This window comes from Perca fluviatilis, chromosome 13 (assembly GCF_010015445.1).
Source record: "Perca fluviatilis chromosome 13, GENO_Pfluv_1.0, whole genome shotgun sequence".
NCBI classification, from domain to species: domain Eukaryota; kingdom Metazoa; phylum Chordata; class Actinopteri; order Perciformes; family Percidae; genus Perca; species Perca fluviatilis.
Window position 1 is genome coordinate 29,339,551 of NC_053124.1, and position 23,552 is coordinate 29,363,102.

Here is a 23,552-nt window from a genome sequence, read left to right on the forward strand (position 1 = left end):
GAATTTCTTTGATGAACTTGACCGTTTCTCTCCAAGGCTGATGGACCTCTTTAGGAAGAAGAAAGGCCTGACCGGCAGCTTTGGGTTGACGCTTTTTACGTCAGACAAAGGTGGGTTTGACTACATTAATCTACTACCTCTTTCCTTTCTCTGTTCATCTCTTTTGTCTTTTCTTTCTTCTCTGCTCTTTATCTTCTCTTTCTTTCTGTCTCTTTCTTTCTTTCTCTTCCCATCTCATTTCCCTTCCTTAATTGTCTCCTTTCCTCTCTTCATTACCTAATTTTCTTTTTTGTCCTCTCCATTTTGCTCTCCTTTTGTCCTCTTGTACATAAACATTGTGTGGAATTTCTGGAATTAATTTGATAAATACATGAGAGTATCCTTAGCAAGATATGTTTTGACTCTTGTGTCCACTATCTTGCAGACCACTGAGCCAACAGACATCAGGTGCCTATGTCTTCGGGGACTGCCTGTCATCTTGGCGGATGATTCTTCTGCCTTCTTCAAGACATGCTCTGTAAGTTTAATTTTTTTTGTAAATGGTTCAGTTGCATGCTCCTTTTGTCTAATGTTTAGCTGTTAATGAATACTAGGGTTGGGCATTGTTTGGATATTAACGATTCTGATTCCAATTTCGATTCTTCCTTTCAATTCTGGTTCTTATCGATTCCGATTGTTTGAGTGGTGGAGTTGAAACGGGTCACATGCTTATTTCACAAATAAGAGGAAAGTTTTATTTTGATTCAAAGGTGGGTTGCACTTTGACGGGGCTTTTTCAATGTAAAATAGCACCGGAAACCAAAACTTGCGCATGTTAAATTTGGAACCCATGATCAGATTTGAAACCAAATCCTCCAAACGATTCCAATAAAGAAACGATTACACTGGAATCGTAATTTTTGAAACGATTCCAAGTAGGAATTTGTTCTCAATGCCCAACCCTAGTGAACACTGCCATTCATTTTCAGAATTATTTGATCAGCATCAGTGTCTCCATTAAGTCTCTATTTTATGGCTGAACAAAGATAGCTTACCCACTTTCAGTCCCAGTCCTATTGAAAAGAAGTAGAAAATTGCTCCCAATAACTAAGGTTGTATGAATCCTTTTACATTTGCCCAATTAGTTTTTTGACTTTACTGTCACCAGTTGGAACTTGTGAAAATGTTTTTGGGTCTTTAACTCAAATGGGGAGTTCTGATTGCACTTGTTAGATTATGGTTGCTCCAGTCATGAACTAACTTATTGTGTGTTACTTTCAAGTGGTAAAGTTAAAAAAATAAATAAAAAATAAAAGCAATTAAGATGAAAGGGACTGAGAGTCATTATAAAAAAAAAAAAATTAAAAAAAAAAAAAATAGTTTCAGCACGACTGTGATTGAAAGTGGGTAAACTCCATATTTGGGGCAAAGTGTTGCAACCTGTACAGATCCGAATATGGCATTTGATAAAAATTCAAGACTGGTATCGTCCTTTTAATATAAATTACTTTCAGTGTGGTTTATATTGTACAATGCTTTTCATTATAAACCGTCACAGGTTATTTTTGGTGGACAAAACACCATTGTCTAACTGGCATGTTTTATGTCCTTGTCAAAATGTTTTTTCCACTGTTAGGATGTAACTGACAAGGACTCGTACAGTGACACTCCAGTGGGAATTCTCTGCCTTGGTCAAGAAAATACCCAGCTCAACCCATCCAGAGTAGGGATCATCTTGGAAGGGTCTGTGGTAATGGATGAACTGGCCAACCTGCCTCAGGCCTTCTGTGTCCTTTTCGGACTGATCTATGCCCTGCACCTGGACTACCCCAAGTGCATGAAAAACACTTTCAACTTTATTCAGCAAGTAATGCTCAAACTGGGTAGAAGTGAGCTGGTACCCAAAATTCAAACTTTGAAAAATCAGCTGGAAGCATAAAACGGGGTTAGAAATGTCTCTACTACTGTTCCAGGTTTGTTTGGCCCAGTTTGTAACGTTGTACTTTTATGAAAACATGTTTACTGTTGTGTACGGTTTGGGGTACATGTGTCCTATGGTAATGGCCCTGATTTTTGCACAAGATTCCATGACAGGCTTTGATAAAATTTTATTTCAAATGAGTTGGGTATTTTAGTTACATTACCAACTAAAAGGCAGATGTCTTGGTGCATTTTGGATTTTCAAGATATTTTAGTCATGTTTAGTAGGGCTGTGCTCGATTGAAGAAATACTTAGTCGACTAACAGTCATTCAGTTGTATCGATTAGTTGAATTAATCGGCAGATCTGTAAATCTGAGTTTCTCTGCAAAGAGTCATGCAAAAGCACCACTTTAATTCTTGTGTTTATCAGAGATGTGCTTGTATGTTTCGTGGAAATAAGTCATTCAGCATGAAAAAAGCATCAAACATGACTAATGGACTAAAGAAATCTAAATTGACTAAGACCAAAACGACCGATTAATCAACTAAAAGGGAGCAGCCCTAATGTTTAGTCCTATAAATGGGAATGTTAAAAAAAAAAGTTAAAATTTTCCCCTAACAGGAGTGTAGGCTATAATACAGTTTTAATGTGATTTGTGTGATAATAATAATGTGATAATGATGTACACATGCTTGAGCATGTAAGTGTTTTGTTAGAATAGAGGCATGATGGTGCTAGACTTAATGTTTTATGCAGTGTTCAGGGCATGAATGACACACATTTTGCCACTGTTTCAGGCTTATGATTCAAGGTTGTTAAAGCAGGGGACAACAACCTGTAATTTAATTCTGTTTTCAAATAAAACAGTAAAAAATTGACTTTTGTATTGCGTATGTCTTAATTTATATGTTGTAGTTTAGCACATTCAATGAATACAAAGGTTTAGTTACTTTAACTTAAAATAGTAAGTGGAGTTCATGTGACACGGAAATTGATATTACAGGAGATTGTAAGTGAAATCAACTTGGCATTCAGTGTTTTGAACTTAAAATAATAATTCCATCCTTTCACGCATTTAAGTTAAATGCACTCAAGTTTTCATAACCCATTACTTAACATTTTTAAGGCAACCGGTTTCCTCAAATTTTTTAAGTGAATTCAACTTATCCGGGCTTACAGTGTACATTAGCTGCCTGGCTGCTAAGGAAACATTTTTATTGCAAATGTTGTTGAACAATAATTACACAACTGTAAAGGCTACACTTGTGGGGAATTTTCCTTGAACCAGCTGTGGTATTTCTTTGCTGTACCATTCCTTGTAAACTTATTCAACCCTGAAGGATAAGTCTGGCGATAGTCTAGATTTTTTCTTACTGTCAATAAATCCCATGAAAAGACAAAACTGAAAGGAATTGTATTAGGCCTGCACGATTAATCATTATAAAATCGCAATCTCGATTCACCCTGTTTGCGATTTAATTTTTAAATGACTTCGATTTAAAAATAATAATAATGATGATTTTTCGGCCTTTATTTTGATAGGACAGCTGAAGACATAAAAGGCAAGCAGTTAAAGAGTGTGCTAAGAAATCATTCTGTTTTTGATACTGTATTAAATTGGCAATTACAAACTCCATTTCTCTAGAGACTGAAGCTGTAGCTGCAGCATGTTGATTGACATGTTTTAATTATGTAAAGACATGTTCAAGGAGTTCAGATATAGAGCCTGTATCAGGGCCATATTTAGTTCAATGTGTTATATCTCACTGTTTTTGGTAGCCTACTGTACTTAAATGGCCAGTATGGACTTTATTTTCTTTATTCATTGAAGCCTCTATGTTTACAGGCTCGTGGTGATGCACAATGTGCTATAGGCGCCAAAAAAAATCAGTTTGGTACTGCCAATTTGTTTTGTTTTGTCATGGTTCACGTGTGCAACAAACATTACACTTCGTGAGAAAAAAAATCATGGCAGAGAATCGTGATATCAATTCTAAGCTAAAAAATCGTGATTCATATTTTTCCCCGAATCGTGCAGGCCTAGTGTGTATCTAAGTCAGATATATCTCTATTCCTCTGTGCCATATACAGTAGATCAACACGTCAATGAGCCGCACTGTTGCACTGGCTGACGTTCCTTCATCACCATGAACACACACACGCACACACACATTGTAGTTTATTTTGATTCAATCCCCACATACACCATCCTGCTGCCCCAAATACTCAATACAGCACCAAATGTGGATTCATCCGCTGCTGAAAATTGTCCCCAAAAAATTAATGCAAAATATGTCCTATTTGTTTGATCGAAAACTACAGTGACCAGCTGTTTTAGAAAAACTGAGGCCTTTTTTTTTTTTAAATGACCCTCTATATTTGTGTGGTGTTTTTTATTTAATTAAATTTTTTTAATAGATTTACACCTTCAGTGGGAACCAATGGGCTTGGAGCTGAGAGCCACAGCCAGGGTACAGCAGAATCGGGTCTTTCCATGGCATCTACTCTTTATTTTCTCTCTGTAAAAGAGCCCAGTAAGTTCAGGCCACCTGTGCCCCTTCGTTTCAACAAACAAAGTTAAAATATTGACATTTCAGCAAAAAAGCTATAAAAGGATAAATGCTTCAGAATTGTCTGCTGCAGAAATAGAACCAGCTATAACTCAAAATGTCACCTCTCTACATACATGTGGATTCCTTATCTCGTCTCTGTTTCAGTCTTCCTAACCTTAAAGGCCTTTACACACCGGGGAGTTTTTTTTCCGTGCGATTAATTCGCACGTCAATATATTTTTTTGAACTGTTGTTTTTGTCACGAGTACTTTCAAACAGAACGCAAATATTACGCGGTGATCAAGCGGCGTCATTTTTTTTTCCGAAACGAGGTTGATTTTTCTGAGCTTTCGCAACGCGAATAAAGTTATCAACCAATCACGTTGTTTTGATTACTTATGAGGATCATTAGTACAACAGCACGGAGGCTGCCAGAGAACTTCCGGCTTCCCAACTGAACGCATATGTCGTAATGGCCAGAGATACTGATTTACGGCAAGCTATGAATTACTTCAGAGAATGTCTAATAATAGCTGTCCGTCTGTAGACAGGCTCTGTTTATCACTATTGAGTGGGACATTGGCTATATATTTATTTTATTTATTTTTTTAAGGTGGCAATACTGAACTTGCTATTCTCAGGACCCTTTTCTGTATCCATTTCTGCTCAAGGAGTTGTTTCTTCAAGAGGACAGAGGGGGAGAGAGAAGCGCTGTTTAGTGGTTAACTGAGGATCTGTTGACTGCATCAAAGCTCCTTTATCCTTTATACTATTCTAAACCGTCTCTGACTCCATGCATGGTAATGAATTACAATAAAGAATATATTTATAAGTTGCTAAGAGGGACTGAAAAGTTGCTAAATCTAGCGAGAAAGCCACCAAGTTGGCAACGCTGCCCACGACGTTACTGCTGCAGCGTCCTGATTTCCCAAACTACAGAGTGGAATCACAGAATGGGCGTGCATTAAAAAGTGGTGTTAAAAGGAATTTTTCTCTTTTATTAATGCATTAATTTTGACAGCTCTAATTCAAACCATTTGTAAGGTCCATGATTTCACTCAAACCTTTCAGCTGTGCATACATAGAACCGTTACTTCTGAGACGTGCCCTCGTGATGAAATCATTGGCCAAACGTCTCCTGGAAAGTATAGGCTACCAAAGCAGGAGGCGCTCAGTGGACCTCAAAGGTAATCTAGTGAATTTGCACACACATGGAAAAGGATTCAAACGTCAGTGTCGTGAGACTCACTATATTAAGTATACAACAATCTGCCCTCCAATGTGGTAAAGGCACAAGGTCTTTTAAAAGGCACTGGAGGTCAGGATTTGTTTTGCATGCAGCCCTATCGGTTAGAATCGCAACACATTCATGTCCCCAAAGAAATCCAGTTTCTCATTTATTTATTTTTTTCCAGTAATGGAAACATTTTTCATCAAGCGGACATACTACAGGTAAAAATACATGACTTCTAACAAGAAGGGCAAACCTTTTTTATCAGTTAACCTTTAGGAGACACAGTTCTGTAAAGCACCATCAAAAATGCTGGATAGTCTACTGCTGTCATATGTAAAACTGCATGCTATTAATAAAATACTGTTATTCTTAACCTGGGAAATAGTAGTTTGACCACCAACATTTAGCCATATCAAACATTCTTTATCATCATCAGCAGCAGCAGCAACAGATGAATGCAAAATGGTGGAAAGCCCTGGAAAAAAATAATAATTGACCCTTGAATTGTCCTTAATGCCGAGAAGCCCTAAAGTGCCTCGGAGGAGAGCATGTCAAGAGATCCGTCTCCATAACAACTGAGCAAAAGCTATCTGCTATCAAAGACTGTCTAATAGGGGCGCCCATATATAGAGGTTTACTCCTTGACGCAGCGGGGCCCGAGTTCGACTCCGACCTGCGGCCCTTTGCTGCATGTCATTCCCACTCTCTCTCCTCTTTCATGTTTTCTGCTGTCCTATCAAAATAAAGGCTGAAAATGAACCAAAACATTATTAAGATATTAAAAAATAGACTGTCTAATAGAATAGAAAGCTCTGAAAAAGCTCGTAAGTGGACCTTGAGTTAGTGGCTTTTTGACTTTTAAAGTATTTTTGGCTTCGGGTGAAACCTTGTTCTCAGATTTAATGAATGATAACTTAAAAAAAAAAGGAGTAAACTTCCTGCCAGGAAGGATGTTCATCCTGCTCTCTGGGACAAGACAGGAGACAATGAGGACGGCAGCAACTCATCCAAGTCCGCTTCAAACAGCGTCCGAGGTTGGCGGCGTCCAGCTGCAAAGCCACACTAAAAGACCAACGCTGTTTGATTGCCAGACACAGAGTGATTTGCTTGGCTCTTGTCCCTGCAGCCTTTCCAGATCTCTGCTTTACCATTCCAAGTGAGAAAGTGAAAAATGGCTTATTTAGACTCCATGCATGTACTGTAGCTGTGTAACTGCAGAAACGGTTCCATTTTTTTTTCCATCAGGGGTGCTTGTGGGGATTTTCGGTTTTGGTCCCACATCTGTCCCTGTTTTGTTGTTCCCAGTTGTGGTTCCAGTGCAGGTTGGCAGTGCTTTATTTTGTGATTAACAATTCTCTATTTTTTACAGAACATACCCACCCAGACAAAAATCAAGAAAAGATGACACAGTAACTGCAATATTCAAGACCATACAACAAAATAATAACAAAATAGACAATAGACTATATACCAAATAAACCTATGTACAATGACGACACCATAAACCAGCTTAAATGTCTCTCCCCAGCACAAAGCTTCTTAGGAGCCCTCCAGAAAGTTCGGGCACTTATCCCCTTTTTCCCCGTGTAGACATCCAGTCTGGCAAACCCGTTTGTTTGACATTTTTTCATACAAACGAAAAAACGCACAAGCCCATTCTTGGATTGACGGCACCCCTTCATTCTTCCATCTTCTTAAAATAATCTGTCTGGCTGCCATTAAACTAGTTTGGACCCAGCTTATCTGTTCTTTTTATGGTTGACCCATCTCCCAGAAAAGATTATCTTTGGCTGAACGGAACCTGGGTCCCTGCAATCCGACATGGGTTATCATGTTTCCCAGGCCAAAATTCCTTGACCATAGGACATAAAATTGTTTTCTTTTAATGTTTTCATCAAACTGAAAATATTAGTTTCAAGCATAAGGATTCAACCTACTTTTGCTCGAGGGGGACATTAGGCTTAATTATACTGTTGCACTGGTAATTTCATGTACTCTGCATCAGAGGGGGACATGCTCTTGATATATTGGGCTACGGCTGTTTAATGAACACAGAGGAAAGATATTAGTCTTTAAGAGATTTATGTTTGAAAATGGTCAATCTATGTATGCTATTGTTCAGCTAATGGTGAGTTTGCTTGACTCAAGGACAACATATTCAGATTTTAAATAAAGCAGTGTGTGCTGTGGTCTTATAGCCAAGGCAACATGCATGCAGGTTTTATCCATTTGTCTGAACTACAAATGAGCATTCATGGGGATTTTAATCCACAGCGTTTCTCAGCCTTAGGTCAGAGCAGAACCGTGTTAAAATATGTTTGACAACCATTACTCCGCTCAGGTGTTATAAGACTTGTGTGTCCGGGGGAAGGTCTGCAGAGCGAACGTGCTCTTTTACAGCAACGCCCTGCTTTTCCAAGTTCATGTGTGCACAGAGCAGCTCCACATGAGCAGCTGAGGGTTTACCGCATTGCTCAAGGGTACTCAGCTCAGCGGTAGCTGACTGCAGAGAGTGCTACCCGTGCATTTTCTCTGCTCAGAGTAAAGGCTCTGAAAATTTTTTTTTCCTCAGTCTTATTAATTTATATAGTAATATAAGCAAGTCATGAGAGATATCTGTATTTGTGTTTTGTATGCGCTGTTTTGTGGGTTGAATGTTTTTATCTGCCAATTATTATAATTTAAGAAGCCCTGATGAAGCGCATTTGGCTTTTTAACTCTCAGTAATTTTTTACTAAGGATAACTTTAAATGTATTAATGTTATGGCCACTTGGTGGCAGTGGGACAAGCTGTAGCCTACAACATTGACTGATAACCTTTATTTTATGTTAGAATCCAGTTGCCTATTTACATATTCAGTAAACATGAAGGCACATTAGTTATTTAAAGTAATTTTTCTTGCGACCCAATGGATGCAATTCATGCAATATTCACCCATCTCTTAGCTCTGGTTTGGTTGGACTAATACGCTAAACGCTAATGCTAATCTCATTTCCAAGGGCCGCTATCTACAGTGCAGACCAAATTGCCTCTGCACGCAATTGAATAGACTTACAACCAATTTAGAGTAACGAAACGTGACCTACAACCAATCACAGCGACAAAGGAAATGTGCTTCCGTTTTGAAGCAGGAAACAAATTGTAGCCGGGTCACAAACTTGCTCAAAATTATAGCTTATTTTAGGCAAGAAATATGCAATACAGTAACAGAATTTTGATTGCAATTTGATGAGCACAGCCTAGTTTGACAGGTTGTTCTGACTTTCTGGTGCCATTTACGTCCGGTTACTAAGTTCAAGCAAAGCACCTCTGCCAGTCATTGTCTTTAACCTGCCTCATGTGAGCTAAACGGTTGTGATTCGCATGCAGCGGTGGAAGAAGTATTTGGATCCTTTACTTAAGTAAAAGTTCTAATACCACACTGTAAAAAAAAAAAAAAAACTCTGTTACAAGTGAAAGTCCTGCATTTAAAATGTTACTTAAGTAAAAGTATGTAACAATAATCAGGAAAATGCACTTTAAGTATTAAAAGTAAAGGACTCAATGCAGAAAAGTCCTCACATTTTAGAAACTGGAAACGATTAAAAGTGTTCAATCTGCTAAACATGTCAGCTGTAGATGTAGGCCTATAATAAACTGTATTGATGGGTAGTTTTATTGTTTTGTGTGCAAAAGCTGTCAGAATAATGTAATGGAGTAAAAAGTACATTTCTCTCTGAAATGTAGCGTAGTAGAATTAGAAAGTGGCATGAAAAGAAAAGACTGAGGTAAAGTTCAAGTACCTCAAATTTGCACTAAAGTACAGTACTTGAGTAAATGCACTAAGTTACATTCCACCACTGTTTGCATGTCCATGTTCTGGAGGACTGGAAATCTGTTTGAATATGAGTTGCGCCAGAGCAAATTAAACATGAGCTGGCAGATTTATCATGGTTTGTAGGCTAGTGTTCACCAACTCCTGAGGGAAATATCTGCCTCTTTAGCTGCTAAATGCTCTGCTATGTTCACCAGGTAGTTACGACCTTTTTCATCATTTGTTTGGCAGTTAGTGTACAGTCGTTCTGCTGCTGCTGGAAATGGGGTGGGTGAGAGTGAAGAATAGAAGATTAGAATAGAATAATCTTTGTCTTGTACATGTACAACGAAATGAAATGCAGTCCTTTCAGGGCAAAACATCAGTAAAAGTGCAAAGCAGGTGAATAAATAAATATAAAATAAATAAAATGAGCCTTTAAAGTCACTATAAAAACATATAAAACAGGTAGGTTTTTTGTTAAAAAAGAAAGTCAAAACACAGGCATACCACTAGGGTTGGGTATCGTTTGGATTTTTACGATTCCGATGCCGAACCGGTACTTTTAAAACGATTCAGATTCCTAAACCGATTCTTGAAAAACTGAAAAATTACATCAAAGATGTAATATGTTTACTAGTGATCACGTGCAGTGAATGGTTAATATGCTTTTACGTCCCGTTTGGTGAGCCCAGAGTGGAAATATGGCATTTTAAAAGTAGCTTACATTTACGGTAGCTAGCTAACGGTAGACTACAGAGAGAGTGTGATATTTTTACGTCCTTTTCGGAGCGACAGAGGGAAAATATTTCACCCCTTAAGTGGAACCGAAATGAGGAACCAAAATTTGCGTTCTAATCCGGTCCGATTCCTGCTGGTTGCGTAGGAACCGGTTCCATAGTGTAGTGGAAGCGGTTTTCTGTACCCAACCCTACATACCACACAATAGGGGTGGGAATCACCAGAGGCCTCACGATACGATATCATCACGATACTTATGTCACGATACGATGTTATTGCGATTTGAAACATATTGCAAAATTCTGCGATATATTGCAATTAATTACCTTTTTTCCAACTTTAAATTTTTCCCAATTTCAAATGATGTCCCCAAAAGGAAACTTTGTCAACATCTGTTTGTTCTAAAATGATCAATTTCTGTCAATTGTATTGCTGCAAAATGGGATTGTCAAGCAGATCGATACTTGGCGTCTGTGTATCGATACAGTATTGCCACGGAATATATCGCGATACAGTATTGCCACGGAATATATCGCGATACTGTGCTGTATCGATTTCTTCCCCCACCCTTACAACACAAACAAGACAATCACTGCGCGATTCATCGTTAAAAAGTAGCGCTTATGGCTCTTCGATAAAAACTGTTTTTAAGTTTGTTTGTTCTTGATTTAATTGTCCTGAAACGTCTGGCCGAGGGCAGCAGTTCAAACAGAGATTGTCTGGGGTGAGATGGAACTTTTAGTATGCTTTGGGCTTTTTTTAGGCAGCTGGGAATTGTAAAGATAATCCAGGGAGGGGAGGGGGCAGCCAATAATCTTCTGGGCGGTTGCGACGACCCTCTGGAGCGCTTTTTCAGAACTAGTGAGTGAACTAAAACAGTAGAAATAGTGATTAGTGCAGCTTTAACTTAAATCTTTGCTTATTTAGGCACAAATGCAAAATACGTAAAGATTACACAAGAGGTTTTCAGGAGCGCAGAGCGACTATTTAAATAGTACAGTAACATTCACCAATGCTGAACCGATCAAGCAATTGTACAGAGTGCATCAGCATCCACCCTTCAACTTGCTCCTGCCTGTTTTTTTTTTCAAGCATGATTGAACGCTTACTTTAATTTCACGGTGCTGTTCATGCCAACAGGAAGCATAGTTTGCATTTAGTTTATGGGCACAGTAAAACAAAACAGTTATGATCCTGTAACTGGTAATGCCCCCCCCCCACCCACCCACCCACCCATCACTTCTTTCTCTACAGTGTGTGGTCTAATTTGTTTCAGACCTCTTTATAGATCTGTTTTTGGAGACTATTTCTGCTCTGAGATGATCATTTTACAGCAGCAGGAATATTACCATTTTCCTGTGTCTTTGACCTTTACCCACTCCTTTCTACTGGATGCTTGTAATGCTGATGTAAGAGGTGAACCCTCTGCTGTAACACTCCAAACAAGAACATGTACGCCGAATGCCTGACATGAAAAGTTAATACTGCGCAAGCCTCTGAGGATTAGCTCCGAAAACTTTGGAAGCAGAAAAGCATGCTGTTTAGTCACCCTCTGCTTAGTCTATATCCATACATATATATATAGTATAGATGTTCTACTTCTGGGATTGCTCAACTACCAGCGGAAATTCCGCCGCATTTCAGTCATTTAGGCCGGATATCCGTTGCCTTGGGCTTTCTTTGTGTTAGCATTTTAAACTCCAGTGGATTTATGAGGACTATGGTTAACTGCTAACCTGACTCCGCCAGATGGATCGCTTCGCATTTGCTCGGCATATCCATCTGGGAACTTTCCGTTGGAGAACTTTTGGGAAGGGGCGGAAATACTGGTTAGCTGATTGGATAAACCATCTGTCTATCACCTATGTTGGTGATAGACGGGCCAAATCAACCAATCAGATCCACGAAGCGTATGAAAATACAACCACAAGCCCGCCCCTGCTGCTGCAGGCTAAGCATAGCTTGTTAGCTCAGCATGCAAGGTAAAGGATATTTGCTATTTGTGTAACGAGAATTTAGGAATAAAAGGCACCATTTCAGGTTCCCACTCCATATTCCAAAAGAAGGATCCAAGAGAAAAAAAGCATTAGCGAGCGTCTAACAGAATTAGGGCTATCGCTGTCTGAAAATACCGGTTAGCTGATTGGATAAACCATCTGTCTATCACCACCTAAACCCGCCTCAAAACCAACGCTGATTGGCCCGGTCGTTTGGCTAACGGCTCCAAATTTTCTCTATCTCAAGATGCCAGACTGATCTGCGAGTGGAAAACTGGAGCTCGCGAGATCAGGACGGTCTCACGAGGCTAGTTAACTGCTCCTCAAAACAACTTTTGAATTTACACATGTTCCACCAAAACAAGTTCTTTCCTGAGGCTATTTTGCAGAGGTACTGTTGCTCCGTCCGGCCCAAGATGATTTTGATTGGTTTAAAGAAATGCTGATAAACCAGAGCACTTTTTTTTTTTTTTTTAGAGATGCACCGCTTACAATTGTCTAGGCCAATTCAGATTTTTCATTGAGTTTGACCTGCCGATACCGATTTTTGCCAATTCCGATAAAATAAATTTCTAACCACTTTACAGCACACACAAATATATTTATTTTCTATCTTTTCTTTAATAGAACATTTTACATTTTGCATAGAACGTAGAACATTTTTTGAACAGATAATTGATCGCTATAAAATAGAACTATATAAATTACTCCTGGTGTGGGAAATTCACACACATCTAAAGTGCAATGTTATGGAAGAACCATTTCCTTCTTTTCACATCCAATATCCAACTTAAAAAAATTTGATATATTCAGCAAACTAATCTTCTGTGATTGTTAGCGCGCTTCACACCGCGAGCGGGCACACCAGCAGAAAAGGTAGAGAAAGGAAAATGAGACTGTTGCTGTCCAGAGCATAACTAGCCAGTGGAGATCGCGTGTGTGCATCCTTGAGAACTGTAAGTCGTATAACTTATGTTATTAGTTAATTGTTAGCTGGTGATTTTGCAGTTTGTGTTCTTCACCTAGGTTGCACAGCTAGGTTGCACGTGGCTGTTGATTCGATATAATGGCGGTTGTTGAACACCCTTGCTCACGTTTGTATTTTATGTACATTATTTACATGCTACAGTTCTGCATTAAGATAATGTAATTAATAGTGGGTTTATTGATATTATTTGCTAGCATATATATTCTTCCTATGCATTGTGTATGGTAGCCTTCACAATGTTATTTATTTACAGCAATTGACGGGCATAAAATTGGCATTTGTCAGACTGACCGGCCGGTCGCCGGTCATGGCCGATCACGTGAAAATCGGCCAGTTCGGGTCACCAGCCGGTCAATCGGTGCATCTCTAATGTTGTGTGGACTAGCCAGATCCTCCTCCGCAGCGCTGTGGAGGAAGGTCTGGCAATGCGAGACCACTATCTGCTTTGACAAAATGTGCAGATACATTAAGGGTTCAAATCCCAAACCTTTGTTTGCTTATTTTGCTAATTGCCTCGGCATCAGGCGCAAGTCCCTCACCTGTATTGTTCTCCGAGGAACATCGCCACACAAAATGGGGAAAGAGTCTACCAAACGACCCCCATCCTGCCTCTGCGTCTCTATCACGTGTTGCAAATCTTCCACAAGCACAACTCGAGCCAGAGTGTTGCATGGCCTAATCCTCACAATATCCGGAGGCGGAGGGGACATATCTTAATGACACACACTCAACCTTTCTCCCCTGAACACTCTGATACTGTACAGCAAACTGCTTCCTCCCGGCCCCCACGTGTTTTTAGCTCATTTACGTAGCACAATCTTGGTTTAGAATTCCTATCAGGAGCGCTCTTAGTGTAAATGGGATCCCCAACCTTCTCCCTGGTAATGTTGTTCTCCCCCCCCCCCCAAAATGCTGTTGCCGTTTAGTCACCTTCTGCTTTGACAATGTGCAGATGCATTAAGGGTTCAAATCCCAAATCCTTTGTTTTGTTATTTTGCTAATTGCCTCGGCTCAGGCACAAGTCCCCCGCCTGTGTTTGTGGTGTCTCTTTGTGAACGTAGAGTACAATTCATCCCAGATTCAGTTTGGTTTCCTAATTAGTGGAAAGGTGGTGAAAATCAATGAATGGCCTGTATTGCAGGAAAGCAACGTCTCCTCTGGGGGAGATCATGGGGGAATTAAACAAGTGTTATTGAAAATGACTGGGCCAGCATTCGACAAAAGACATTTTGCAATCCGTTTTCCCATTGCTTACACCACATTATCGACGTTGTAGAGTAAGGGAGACCTACAACAATTTGATAATAGTTCGGGGTTTTGTTTCCCCGCCTCTTTGTTGCTGCTGATGACGCTCTGGGCTTTTGGACCGCCGTAACTGGTTCGGAAGGTGCAACATTGGTGGTCCACTGACTCTACTGCAGCTAGTACTATTTGCAGTGTCTTTAAATCAACAAGTTCCACTGCACCAGTATATTAAAAATATGTTAAAGTGCCCATATTATGATGATAAGTTGGAGAAACAGCTAGCTAGCTCATGTAGTCCTTACCTGGCTACTGCGCATGTGCAACTGACAACAAAGATCTTACAGAAGTTGAGAGGTCTCACTCTGTAGCTAAAACAGAGACCTGACACAGGGTGAAAAGAGGAGCTGCAGCAATGTGCAGTACAACAAACATATGGTGCTTTTGGAAAATTAAACCATGTAAACCTATTCTGATACAATCTCAAATTACAATTATGAACCTGAAAATGAGCATAATATGGCCACTTTAAGTATAAATGTATGTTTAATATTCTTACAAAAAAAGCATTTTTGACAATGCAGAAATTAAAATACGTCTTTTCCTGTAATACATTTAAATATTTCCAAAATAAATGGCAAGTTTTTGTCTTTTTTTTTTTTTCAACTTAACGAGTGCATAACTTTCGGGAAGTGAAATAACATCTGGTTTTAACCCAAAACCACAATCTTTTTCTAAACTTAACCAAGTTGTTTTTGAACCTAAACATGACCAAAGTGCAACCATTTCACAACGTTAAAGACGTGTTAAAAATCGCGACCGTCGTTTTCTGGTTTAGATATGAGCTTGTATTTCCTGCCACCACTAGGGGCGCTATTTTACGACCCGCTCCTGTGGGTGGTATTAGAGGGTAGGAACAAAGGACCCATATCGTCGTACGGGTTGGAGGACTTGTTATCCAGTGCATCAGTGTTACCCAGATAGGTGTAGTTTACATATATGTTGAATATTCTTAAAAAAAAACACATTTTTGACGATGCACAAATTGAAATTCCTCTTTTCCTGTAATACATTAATATTTTTGATGAGTCATCCTGCACTCAGGCGAGCATACACACATATTATCCAGCTAACCCCTGCTCTAATGTCAAACCGGACTTGATCTTGTTAGCTTGTGTGTTGCAGTTGTTATTGGACGTGTGTTTGGATGTCAGATGTTAAAACATATTAATTTCTCCTCCACCACCTCCTGCTCTATCATGCAGATGAGGCAGGTGTGGGTGGAGATAAACAGTCCTCTACAACTGAAGGGTGGTACAGAGCTCCAGTCACCAGGATTCTTTCACCTACTTCAGAGCGATCAAGTTTTTTATTTTTTTTCCTCTATTTTTCTCTTTCATTTGGCCTATATTTTCCTCTTATCTTGCATTCATATATCAGTTCATCTTATAAATAGATGCTTATGAATAGTGTGAAAGTAAAAAAAAATAAAAGTTGGTCACCAAAAATAGCAGCGTAGCAAACAATTGAAATCTCAATAAAATTGTGTCATCTGGCTCTAATGTCCAATAAAAATGGACAGTGCAGCTGAGTTGTCCCCACTTCTTTATAAAAAAATAACTACATTTCAAGCTGGCGTGATTTTCACTGCAGCAGCGACTGGACTGAACACAGAGGGCAGGGAAAGTTTAGGCCGGTGCAGGGTAGCAGCTGACTAACAGCTCAGCTTGCACGTGTGCCCAATGGCTGCTCTGTAATATCAAAGCTTTTGACAGTTTTGGCTCTTGTTCACACAGACCTTTTAAAGTTTAATGATACATGTTGCCTGCTTTGGTTTCAGACCTTGTTTTTGACATTGTGCATTCATGAATTTTTGTCTCTGCTGGATAAACACATTTCCTGCGTGACAGCAGAGCACCTGAACGCCTCTCCGTGTCAGACAATCGGAATAACTACGGGCCAACATGGCCAACAACAACATTGTCCTGTCAATTTATACATTACTTCCAGGATTGTTCAGGTGCCGCCAGAAATTCCGCTGGGTGTTTTTCATTTCGTCCGGATGTCCGACACCTTCCTCTTTCTTTGTGTTGGCGTTTTAAACGCCGGTGGATTCATGAGGACTATGGTTAACTGCTCCTCAGATCTCTGCAGGGTAAATCCAGACAGCTAGCTAGACTATCTGTCCAATCTGCGTTTTCTGTTGCACGACTAAAACAACTTTTGAACGTGCACGTCTTCCACCAAAACAAGTTCCTTCCCGAGGCTTTTTTTGCAGAGGCGCCGTTGCTCCATGCGGCGCTTAGCGGCGCCCAAGACGATTGTGATTGGTTTAAAGTAATGCCAATAAACCAGAGCACGTTATTCTCCCATCCCGGAATGCTGTGTGGACTCACCAGACCCTCCTTCGCAGCGCTGTGGAGGAAGGTCTGCCAACACGAGACTAATTTATACCTGACTGGAGCTTCAACATCTATATGTTTTTACAAACTGCCAACAGCTCTGAGCAAAGTACATTTCTGGTGCACATGAATGCATCATTAGTGCTCTACGTGTTCGCGTTGGTGCAAACTGCATGAGGGTAGTTGACTTTGCTTTTATTTCTTTGTTTGGTTTGTTAAAGTTCACACCGACTGATTAAGCAGGCCAGGGCCGGTAAACAAAAGTCCCATTACCTCTGTTGTGTACTGGACACAGTTTGGTGACCTGCCATCCTGCCAGGTTTTCTGCTGTGCTCTCTTGTGGTGTCCAAATCGGTGTGGAAGTCAATATGAGCTGCAGTCCACGTCTTACTTTTTTTGTTTTAGGGCTGAAGGATATTGGAAAAATAAATGTGATTTTTTTTTTTTTTTTTTTATGTTGCAGTTGCTATTTGATTCCCAGTATTGGAGGGAATGATATTTTTTTGTGTCATTATTCTTAAAATCTGACACACATTTTGCCTTTAACAACTATTGCGTCACATGCAATTTGGATATTGTGATATTCCATATTGAGATTTAATTGTTCAGCCCTAATTAGTTTTGCTCGGGCTTCAAAGAAAAATTCTTTGAAGCCTTCAAAGAAAAAGTTCTTTGGAGCCTGGCCAAATGTTCATTTTATAAACCTCATCTTTCATCTGAACTGAATAGAGCTGAATGAAATGGAGTTGAATCATTGGATTGATTGTATGAATATACAAGAAATACAAGGATATTAGAGTGAGAACAGTTATTTCCAACACAGCCCCAAGATGAAACATCTGTTAAACTAAGATCAAATCATTGGTGATGAACACCTACAATAACAAACATATTAGTTACTATGGGGACCTGCCTTACAATAATAACCTACTGCATTCAGAATCAATAAAAATACATGAACAGAACAGAGTTAAATGTAGAAGGCATGAAATGAGGCAAAAATGCGCTCAGATGATGAGTTCAAAGACGAATCCTGTGCTCTGTGACTTCACTTGACATGAGTTTCAAAGAGTTGCAGCACACACACTCACAGACACGCACACACATGCCCACACACACAGTCAGAGCCATGTCTATAAGCAAACTGCATCTGTACCGTCTGCTGTTTGTGGCGATTAAACTGGGACTGCAAAATACATTCCAAGGGATAAATTCATGCAGATAAATTGAGGCTAAAATTATTTTATGTGTGAACAAGCGTTAATGAATCGCATTGTTTAGTCAGTTCAGTCAGACAATTTATGTGGAGCAGTTTATTATATGTATACTAAATATGTACATAATGTATATGTTTATATCTGGCATGTGTTGGCTCTGCAAGAATGCACAATGCCTGGTGCAGTAGAGATTTAGGAGCGTCAGTAATAACTTCTGCTGTACTCTGCAGCTAGATGGAGGGGTGGCAATGGAGCACGGGCAACGTTAGTTGCAGCCCTAGTCCTAAAGACACTGTTCTCACCAGAATGAACCATACTAAAGCAGCAGTCCCTCCACAATCTACACATGCCCGGTGTGAAGGCCTCCTGAGAGGAGCCACATACGAATAAAACGTGTGGGGTACCCTATATGATAACTGTTATTGGTAATAATGGTGACAGAAATAAAACAGGGCGGGGTAGCTTCTGTAATGACGATTATCACACCTGCTTGCAATGCTGCTGCAATCTCCATTCTGCAATCTCCATTCAATAACCGCCCAGAGAAATTGATTCTTCACTCGGCCCAGCGGGGGCTTCAGTATATTACCATACCTGCGCCCGGCCCATGTGTCAGCCCGTATATACTGCCGCCCTGTCTTTCTCAATATTAGTCCCATCAGTTGAGCTGCCGTTGCCAGTCTCAGTCAGCGGCGAGCAACATGTCCCAGCTTCAGATTATATCTGCAAATGCATTGAAGTACCCCGGGCTGTTTTTCTGTGTTGTCTTACACTCTCAGTGTCCTTTGACAGGCTCGTAAATAATGCAGGAGTACTTTGCGATGATAACTGGCTTGGAAGCAAAGCACGCACGCACACGCACACATACACACACACACACTCTTCCTATATAGAGGTGGGCGATATATCGTTTAGACGATAATATCCAAATTGTTGTCTGGACGATATGCAAAATTGGGATATCGAATATTTCATAATTTGTACAATCCGACCCCCCAAACATGAAAAGAGCTGAAAGAAGTTAAAGAGAAAACAAATAACGCACACTATAACCTTCTAAACAATTATATTTTAATACTGTAGGGGTTTGTTTGACTGTATTTTTTGTACAAAATCACGATCGTCCCGCAAAAGAGTAAGCTGCTACTAGTTCTTACCTGTGTGTTATGATGTTCACTCATGTCAACAAAGATGGCGGCGCGCGACTGTGCAGCGGCTCTCCTGTCGGTGTATATTTATACAAGTACGTACAGCCACACTGAACTAATCAATACAGGACCACGATAGAACACAGCCGTTACGAGAGCCTTCCAGGCGGCTCATAACATCCCGGAGGACATAGCCTGACCGAGCCCTCCAGGTTGTTGTCGGCGCTAGCACGCCGAGCTAGCTATCTACCGGCAGAATGAGAAAATAACTCTGGCACGACAAGAGGCGGAGGACTGCATTTTTGTGCACAATGAATGGAGTACCAACTGCAGGATCGTTGCCCAGCACGGCTCACCTGACCTGGAGCCCTATTGGTAATATACTGACCATTTTATTTGCTATGAAAACAGCACACTGCCGTCTACATAGCCCCCGATGCTAACGTTAGCACAAGTTTGGTTCACTGCTAACCATAGTGATAAAACTGCAGCGCGATCACCTGGATACGGGATACAGGGGACTTTAACAAGGCGTCCTTAAAGTCTGTTCCCCTCCAGCTTTCTCCCAGCATGTAGATTGTTACTAGAGGGAAGAACACACTAGACCATGTATACTCTAACATCAAAAAAGCACACAGAACTGCACCTCTCCCTCACCTGGGCCAGTCAGATCACATCCAACTCCTGATCCCAGCATAAATCCCAGTCAGAAGGACTATACAGCCAAGTAGAAGGACTATCAGAACCTAGTCTGACCCGGCCCTGTCCCAGCTCCAGGACTGCTTCCAATAAGGACATGGTTGTGTGCAATATGTTACAGAACAGAGCCTGTGGTTTATTGTTATGATTTCATCTTGCTTGTACATTTTCCCAAGAGAACCACCGAAATAGCCTCCGAACAGGGCTTCTTTTAACTTCTAGAAGGATTTCAAAAATATCGTCTGAATATCGATATCGAGATATTGAAAAAAAATATCGAGATATTCATTTTTGTCAATATCTCCCACCCCTATTCCTATATCACTATTATGGTGCTGGAGTTTGTCTCATTTCAGCTGTGTTTAAATTCAGTCTGTGACACTTCCCGTCATCGGTCAGGTTGTCATAATTACAGTTCTTCTTCCTCAGTGCCCGGGTCATAGATACCAGCACATCGATGGACAGGTGTAGCAGGTTTTTTTGCAGCATTGGGTAAAGTTGTTACTTTGATCATGCCAGCACACACAGTGATAATAATGCTTTGGAGCTTTACAGTAGGACTCCATGTCCATGAATTAATGTTGTAAAGTTGTTTTTTGGCTTTTTCCCCTCTTGTGGGGTTGATCTGTCTGTCTGAGAGTGCACACAGGCCTCAGTTCTCACCATGAACAAATAACCTTGCCGCTCATAATTTTTGCTGTCTTCCTCATAAGTCTTGTACTAACACCTGGATAGGAGCTCTTTGTAGTGGGCTGAGCGATATTCTATACTGAGACAGGAGGGGGTCCATGACTTATGAAGGTTTAAAATCTGCCTTGGTTCCTACAGTGTAACGAGAGCTCATAATAGGGGTTTTAAAGTTCCCATATTGTAAACAGTTTTTTTTTTATTATAAAGCAGGTCGAGGTGCTGCATAAATGATGTGAAAGTATGAAAACGCCCAATCTACAGAGAAATGCACATAGCCCGTTTTCAGAAACAGTGCCTTTAAAAGAGCCGTCAGGACTTCTGTACGGTTGTGATGTCACAACTATACCATATACAGTATATGTAGATAGGGCTGCTACAGTGCAATTACAGTCATTCCCCGGCTGCAATGACGGTGCAAACACCGAGAACACAGATGTGGAAGACCCACAAACGCTGATCAATCGGAGTGTTTCAAAAAGAAAAGGTTTATTCAGACAGTCTGAGAGAAATGTGTTTTTGGAGCATTTAAAACATGTAAGGATTTAAACATTCTCTAACATTCATTCTTCTAGTAGAAACTCAAAATACAAGTATGAACTGAAAATGAGCATACTATGGGACCTATAATGTCATAATATTGTCTCTTACATCTACAACCTTTGTTTTGAAATCAAAGTCAGTTTGTTGTTGGTATGTCAAAATGTCAATTAGTCAGAAATTAGAAGGAAGCTCTAGCTGGCGCATTTACAGAAATGTTAATTAATGTGCATTGTCCTAATCAAATAAACTTACAAACTAAAGTCAAGGCTTGTCCAAAGTCCGGCCCGGTGGCCAATCACGGCCCCCGGCCAGATTTCATACAGCCCGCAGCCTTGGTTTGTGAAAGACAAGAGCAAGAGTCATATGTTTTAAGCTTAAATATTAACAAACTTTGCGTTATGCATAATAAGTCATGTTTAAAATGAACATGAGGTTAAGATATTTATCAACTTCAAGTTTAAGGTATTCCGTACAGTTCGGTTATCTGACTGCAGATGTTTTTTTTTTAGATTTGTTTACGTCTGAGTGGTGTTGATTTGGTTACACTGCCATTTAAAAAAAAAAAAAAAAAAAAAAAAAGATAATTGTGACAATGAAAATAAAAATTGTTATAGGTCAGTGCATTTGTATGTGACTTTTATTGTTAAAAGAAATGTCAGAAGGGACCATTGGCCCCCGGGCATCTTCACATTATCAAATCTGGCACTCTATAAAAAAAAAAGTTTGGACACCCCTGCTCTAGCCGAAAGTGCCATTAAAAGCCAATACATCTATGTGAAATCAAAACAAGGCGACAAAAAATAGCAGTGCTCATTCGTGCATGTAATTTATTTAAAGTAGTTGTCGAATATTCAGGTGCGATTGCCACTGCGGCTTCCTATCGACAAGAGACACTGGCTAGTTTTTCAGTAGAAATCCACTAACAATGCGGTGCAGAACAGAGAGAAATATGTTGAAAAAAGCATCATCTTCTTATATAAGACTTGAAATGCTTTTGCAACAGTGGAAACTAAAGTTTTTTTTGAAGAAAAAACTAAGTGAGCAATTATAATATAAAGAGGAAGTTAAAATCTTGCCCTGATGCCTTGTTTTGTATGTAATACCAAACTTCTGCTACAGTATTTACAAAGGGAACAGAGAAGGGCTCCTGCTCATCTATGGGACCATGAAACAATGTCTCCTGCGGATACATGTTATAGTAGGGCGAGTCTACACATGCTCTCATAACATGGTCACAGCCCAGTGGTCTCAGTGGTCTTAGCTAAATGAAACATGATATTGGCCGCTGAAGTTCCAGATTTCTGGCCTGAAGGACTGGAAGGGAGAAACACACTTTTTTTCCCTTCCTGATGGTGATCTAACTTTGCGTACTGAACAAAAAAAGAGGCGAAACAACTTTGGGGTTTAATTAAAAATCGCTGGCTCAGTTGCGGGTTGGATATGATAAAATAAAGTAAATCAAACAACTGAAATGTGGTTTTCACAATGTAGATAAAGAAAAAAAATACACACATCTGGACACAAGATAACAGAGCATATTGACTTTATATTACCTATAATTTTTTTAAATTGCCTACACGTGATCGGGATCTGGACCCAAAATCGCACCGGTATTAAAGATGCATTTGTCACAGATTTTTGTCACTGGGTCCATCTGAACTGGAAGTGATTGCCCTCCCGATCTCGCCACCCTGTTCCCAGTTTTAATCAAGTCGAGGAATTGAGAGTCACCAAAGCTCGAGACAAACCTGAAGACCAGGGCCACGTTCAACCCCCGACAAAACGTAGCAACACGTTTTTCTTTTCTTTTTTTTAACTGAAACCGGGGTGCGTTGCACCCACTGTTGTGTGCGCAAGAGCTCTGCCTTTTTATTACCATGAGTTTACAGACCGGTCTCTGCTGATTGGGTATCACCTGTGACACACCCAACAAAACGAGAGAAAGCATAACTCAAAGCACGTTGCACACCGTTGCGCACCGTTTCGAGTAAACATGTCGTCCAACCAGGAAACCGTTAGCCTGGTTGACACCAGACCCTTCTGGGGTCTGGGGAAGGTTCATTCACAGCCCATTTCCAAAGGGGGGCGTCACCGACAGACGCCGCTCAAATGCATCTGGGCGCAATTGGATAGACCTAAAACCTGCTTCAACGTCGCTGCGCTATCGTCATCGTGTAAAGCCCGCCTCAGCGGTTGTGATTGGTTGCCTCGATTTGGAAAAAGTGGAAATGTGCTTGGACGGGCTCTTGGCCAGAAGGACTTGCAGAGCAAATCTCAAATTTACCCGTAAGCTCGTCAGGGTTTTCCCGGGCTAGGAAACCGTAGCAAAAGGGTGCACTCCCTTTTGAGATTGAATGTGCCCCAGCTGAAACTTACAAAGACTGGACAAACCGCACGTAAAGATTG

General features: G+C 40.3%; 1 long non-coding RNA gene across 1 annotated transcript; it reads left to right on the plus strand.

Annotated features, from left to right (window-relative positions):
- The first annotated feature begins 467 nt into the window (after positions 1–467).
- LOC120572018 lies at positions 468–2,780 on the plus strand. The gene is made up of 2 exons (XR_005641340.1): positions 468–517; positions 1,616–2,780. It is a non-coding gene; the product is annotated as an uncharacterized LOC120572018 (long non-coding RNA).
- Positions 2,781–23,552: the final 20,772 nt, after the last annotated feature.